Genomic DNA, 6,185 nt, shown 5'->3' with positions numbered 1-6,185 from the left:
ATACATACATATATAATCCAAGAAACGATTCCAAGTAATTTTACTATACCACCTCTCCATCGAAGCGAGTCCTTGAGCCTAGAATATAATACGAAAGATTACAGTGTGTCCTTTATTGCCTTGAATTGGTTTAGGTTCGAATGGAAAAAGAAGCTATTAAAACTCTCTGTTTAGAGCGCAGTACAGTCTCAAGCTACTTCAAGATCTCTTTTTTAAGAAAATTACTTTCATTTTCCTTGTGTTCTGCTCCGCCTCCCTGCCTAAAAGCACAAAGCGTGCATTCCCCCCTTACATATCAGCGTTATCGATTGAAATGTGCCAAAGACTAATTGTCAGTCCCATGCACCCTGCAACCCCAGGCCCCACAAGACCCCGCCATCCTTGTCCTCAATCGATCAATCAGCCAATCAACACTCGTTTCAATTACAAACAAATTGTGGCAACTGAATTTTTATATATACAAGAAAACTGTATTGATGATAACCGAAGGACTAACGAAAAAGAATATTAAAAGATCACTTGAAACTGGAACGTAGGAGAGCGTATCGGGATCGGTTCGGATCGGATCGAGTGCTGGGGAGAGACATTGGATTGTATCGAGTATTTGGTGAATTAATGTTAACTAAATTTATATACACATATACACATGCATTATACATAATATACTTTACTATATACTATATATACATATATGATACCATATTATATGGAACTATACTTATGACTAACCAAAAAAGAAGCGGAAACAATTATACAATACAAATTAATATATGATATATGTGTACGTATGTACATATGTATATGAATGACGAGTATGGATGGACCAGGAAACGAGTGTGTGTGTGTGGCGTGGCGTGCAGGAAGCGACCGATTTATCCCACTGCGCTGTCCGTTCATCCATTCATCAGATGTTCTACGTACGAATGAATCGCTTTATGGAGAGCATTCATCAAATAATAAAACTTATGAACAATTGAAACCAAGAAGTCATTCGAAAATTTCATTGGGTGGGTGGGGTATATCCTTCCGGCATATCCGTTACTCTGTGAGCTTTCGCTGAAAGCTCTCCACTCAGCTCGGCTCGGCTCGGCTCAGCTCAGCTCAGAGATACGACGGCTTTACTATTACTAAATTTTACCCCAGGCTTGCATCATCTTCCGAAATGTGGGGCATCTGGCATCTGGCGGTTGCATGATGCGCAGCATCTCCGGTCGCATACTGCGTCGTATCGTATCGTGTCGTGTCGTGTGTCCTGCCCCATGTATGAACGGCCATCCTGTTGCTTACTGAGCGCCTGTTCCTTCTGCTGAGTTTGAGGCGTATCTAGGGCGTGGTGGTTTCTCAGCCAGTCAGCAGATCCTGGGGATGCGACCTTGACAGCACAGTCAGCCGAAAGTCAGCCACAGCAAGGATGCTGATGATGGCTTCGGCCCATCCTTCGTGCACCTCGTGGGGAATGTTTTAATTGCCCAGCAACAGGTAACAGGCGGCTTCGGCAGGGCCCCTCTTTGTGTGGGAAGGACGACTCTGCCACTACCCCTGTCACCCATCCGACTTTCGCTTCGTTCAAGGCAGGGTATTTCCACGCAGTTCCAATTAAGCAATTAAAAATCCGCCAACGGCCATCCGGCACACGTAGGGGGATGGATGGCCTGGAACGAGCTGTTGCCAGCTTTTTAATTAAGAAGATGTTAGCGTAATAGGATAGAAGAAGATGCGCTGCGAAAAGCGTAGGTCGAAATTTGCGCCAGCTAATGAAGAAGGCGCCTTTTGTGGTCAGCGGGGTAGTGCATGGCCAGCGGGAGGGGGGCTGGGCATTTTTCACTAATTGGCTGGGCGGAAAAGCCGCAATGAGGGATGGATGGTGTGTGTGTGTGTGTGTGTGTGTGTGTGTGTGTGAGGGGTTTTGGGCACAAGTGGAGCCGTGCCGTTGTTCTTCTGGTGGGTTTCCATTAATTAAAAGGAACTTTTTTTAATGAGTTTTTCCTCTGCATCGCTTCCCCCATGAGTCGGCCCACCGTTGAACCGTTTTGCTGTTGATTCCCCTGCTGTCCCGTTGTAACGCTGTGACTTTTGTTTCCCCTGCCACTGGACGCGCACCAGTCGTTGCTGCCCCTTTGGTTTCCCCTGCCGCTGACTGCCGACGGATGCAATCGGCGCGCCGAGACACAGTTTTCGTATTGCCCGACGAATTCAGGGGCCCAGTCAGTCGATTTTCGAACAGGAGGCCAGCAGCACAGAGGCAGCGGATAACGTTAGAAAGAGAAACTCAACTCTCTGCCGCAGCAGCAACTCAAAACTCCCTCAAATGTTGCCCGGCAGCATGCTGCGAAAAGCTCCAAAGAGAGGAACAAAGCGAGAGAGCAACGGTGTTTGCGTGTGCGTGTCCCATACATGCACATATTCAACATGTGTTGAGAGCAGGTGTCTGGGTGCAAGTGGGATAGCTATATCCCATGTTCATTGACTCATCGTCCATCTCTGTCTGACAACTGTTTGCTAACGTTTTCGGTCGCTTGGCAACGCCCTCGCGCATGCTGGGCGCCTATTTAGCGGCCAGCGCTTGGGAACAAGAAAACGAAAGTGTTGAAGCCGGCATTGCTCCGTAACGGTAGCTCCAGCTCATTGTGGTTGTTGCTACCGCATCCGTGATGTTGTTGCGCGAGCGCCTTGGCATTGGGTCGTCGGTCCGTATGTGTTGCCGGTGCCGTGTGGCGGCGGCCATATGTGATTGGAGGCCATCTACATCTCCATCTCTCATCTTCCATCTCCATCCTGGCCGTGTCCGGGTCTACTGCGACCCCCTCCTACCGCTCTTGCAAGTGTATTTCCCCCTCAGCTCTAATGCTCTACTGCTCTGATAGCTACATATGTAAGTGTTGCCGCCGCTGTTTCTGTCTCTGTTTGCCTGCTGAATTAGCGACGCGCATGACGCGATTCCAATGTCGCCCTCGCCAATGTGGCCGCAACATGTTGGTCCAGGTTGGTAGCGGCTTGCTAGCGGTACTGGACGCCTGCTGGCATCGGGTGAATTCTACGAAATTTGCCTGCCATCAATTGGATCAGTTTGCGCGAGATGTTGCAACCGGCCATGGTGGTGGCTTATTGGAATGAACATTCTAGGAACTTACCCTAGACGGGCAACCAGGCGACCAGCAGCCGGCAGCAGCCGAACGACCCAAATTCAACAATGCTCTCCCACTGCATATAGAGTGCGACTAGCTCTTGCTCTCCCTCTTACAGTCTCTCGTTGGTTGGATTTTCATTGCAGTCACAGGAACACCCACACATACGCACATTTTCAAGCAAGGTGGGGAGATATTGCTGCAATTGGCTGTAAGAGCGGGACAACATTATGTACCACCTGTGAGGGGTTCGTTTCTCCGCTGAGCTTTCGAGGGGAAAGCTTCGCTGGGCAAATCGTTTGCCTTCTCCTTCTGCTGATTTCCGATGCGTTTCCCCTCAGATAACCTGGCTCACGCACTGGAATCAGCCCGCGTCCGTCTGTTGGCCGCTGCTCCGTTGTGCATTTTTTGTACAATAAATGCTCCAATTTGGACAGGCGACCATGAATGGGGCGCAGTGTATTGGATGCACTGAAAGTGAACCAGTTCTGGTTCTGACGGGGACTCTCTCTGCCCTACCCCTCCCGCACCAATATCTGCTTATACCCGTGCTTTGGTGCTGCTGCTGCTGTTCTTTGTTTGGTTGGGTGTTATTTTATCTGTGCGTTGGTTGGCCGCAGAAGTGTGTGGGAATTCTTTTGCAATTTCCCCTCCAAGACAGTCTATCAGCTGACGGACGGTGACGGATTCAGAAGTGCAACATTTTTAAAGAGGATCGACTCAAGAATTTCGAAACGTTCCACGTTCTGCAGCATAAATATTTTCTTTGTCTTTGACTTGCTTTTCTTTAGATCCGATTTTCGGATTACCAGAATGTGGGAAATCCTCCCTGAGGTGCCCCTTAGTTCTTCTACTAGAACTTCCCTTCAAATATTAGAGGGTTCACTTGGACTATGTGGGATCAAGGAGAAAAGGAAACTTTTATGCAAAATGCGGAAATATATCAAAATCTATTTTTAGAGCAAGAAAATAGGGAAACATCTGTTTTTGTAATGCTGGAATAAAAACGAGGGGGAACGTTGTGAGTTGCTGCGGACACCGCAACTCTACAGTTATACCCGATACTAAGTCAGTATGGCTCTCCTCCGGCAGACGCCGCTAATATTGAACGACACGACAAAGAGTGCGTGCGAGAGAGACAGAAAATCAGTCTGAGCGTGACGTCGGGCGCTGCGTAGCCACTGCAAATTGATTTGTTCCTATTGGCTATAAAAATGATCTGATCTGATCCAGATTCAGCAATCTGATAGATATGGTCATTATCTATGATTCTGCGTTTTTAGTTTTCTCGAATCTGCAATATTGTGGATGCAACAGATTTTCATCCTTTGTGTGGGCGGAAGGAGGTGGGGCGAAATTTTGAGATATACGTTTTATAGTGAGATCTAACAGGAGTGCGGATTTGTGGATGCCCCAGATTTTCGTCCTTTGCGGGGGCGGAAGGGGGTGTGGCGAAATTTTGACACAAAACGGTCAAGGTCCGATATCACAGGAGTGTGGATACCAAATTTGGTTGCTCTGGCTCTTATAGGTTCTGAGATCCTTGAACTCATATTTTGCAATTGGCAAAACCGACCATGAAACCTGTGTGTTAGAGAGAGACAGAGCGAGAAAGAATGAAATTGTTTTCTTGATTCTGGCTATAATAATTATACGATCTGGTTCAGATTTTGCACTCTTGAAGATATAGTCATCTTCTACGATTCTGAGTTTTTGGTTTTCTCGTATCGTCGAAATTGTGGATGCCACAGATTTTCGCCCTTTGTGGGGGCGGAAGTGGGCGGGGCAAAGTTTTGAAATTTTCTTGTAGCAGTGACATATCACAGAAGTCTGGATCCAAAACATCGTTGCTCTAGCTCTTATAGTCTTTGAGCACTAGGCGCTGAAGGGGACGGACAGACGGACAAACAGACATGGCTCAATCGACTCGGCTATTGATGCTGATCAAGAATATATATACTTTATGGGTTCGGAAACGATTCCTTCTGGACGTTACACACATCCACTTTTACCACAAATCTAATATACCCCAATACTCATTTTGAGTATCGGGTATAAAAATATTGACAGTCCCATATTGTCTAGTGGTTAGGATACCCGGCTCTCACCCGGGAGGCCCGGGTTCAATTCCCGGTATGGGAAGTTTATAAAATGTTTATTTTTGTATTCTCTTTTCTGATCAAAGACTTAAGAAAATATATTTTTGAAGTGCGAAAATAGAAGAAACTTATACTACATTCATATGTATGTATGTATGGATGTATTTTTGATCACAAAATTAATATACATACATATATGTACTTTGCTGTAGCCGTTTTATTTACAATACTAATTCCTGTGGGAAGGAGGAAACAAAATATGTATTCTTGATCAACATCAACTGCCGAGTCGATATAGCCATGACTGTCTGTCCGGTCGTCAGTCCCGATGAGCGCCTAGGTCTTACAGACTATACGAGCTAGAGCAACCAAAAACCAAAACGCAGAATCATAGCGAATGACCATATCTAAAAGATTGCCGAGTCTGAGTCAGATCGGATAGCTATTATAGCGAGAAGGAAGAAATGAAAGTGCAGCGGCATACACTCTTCCTCGTGCAGAGTGCCCAGTGGGCGGAGAGGAGCGCCAAAAAACGGTTGGTGTTGGTGTGAGAATAGAGAACAAGAGACAGATGTAAGAGCAAGCTCACATATACATATACTAAATGAGTATCGCCTACATACATACATATGTAGAGCCGCGGCTAGGGCCGTTCCCACGTTCCCACTCGTTTTGTTTTAAATGTTAGCACAGGAATGATATACATACATATGTATGCCCAAGGAAGAGGTTAATCCTTTTTGAGCACACAGGACTCGGGTTTCAAGAGTACGGGCTGCACCCAATTAACATGTCAGAGCGAGGAGGTGCAAGGGGGAGGTTTCAACGCCAAACAAAGGAATGATAGTCCTAGAGCCCAGTTCTGGACAGCAGGACAATGGATGTGACAGGGACGATTGCCGGGGAGTGTCAAGTGTGGATATTTAAGCCTCAATGCAACTAGCCCCGGAGGCAACCTCTG

The 6,185-nt window shown here is 46.6% G+C and overlaps 1 protein-coding gene and 1 non-coding gene across 3 annotated transcripts in view; both read left to right on the top strand.

The window, feature by feature from the left end:
• Positions 1–986, top strand: part of LOC108152961 (RILP-like protein homolog) — a 4,518-nt gene extending 3,532 nt beyond the window's left edge. For both annotated transcript variants that reach the window (XM_017282664.2, XM_017282663.2), the window contains one exon: positions 1–986. This exon is cut by the window's left edge. The gene's annotated coding sequence lies outside the window, so the exon portion shown is untranslated.
• Positions 987–5,195: 4,209 nt separating this feature from the next.
• Positions 5,196–5,267, top strand: Trnae-cuc. Its single transcript has one exon. It is a non-coding gene; the product is annotated as a tRNA-Glu (tRNA).
• The last annotated feature ends 918 nt before the right edge of the window (positions 5,268–6,185 follow it).

This window comes from Drosophila miranda, chromosome XR (assembly GCF_003369915.1).
Source record: "Drosophila miranda strain MSH22 chromosome XR, D.miranda_PacBio2.1, whole genome shotgun sequence".
NCBI classification, from domain to species: Eukaryota; Metazoa; Arthropoda; class Insecta; order Diptera; family Drosophilidae; genus Drosophila; species Drosophila miranda.
The sequence above is the reverse complement of the archived record's forward strand: the minus strand, read 5'-3'. Positions and strand labels throughout refer to the sequence as shown.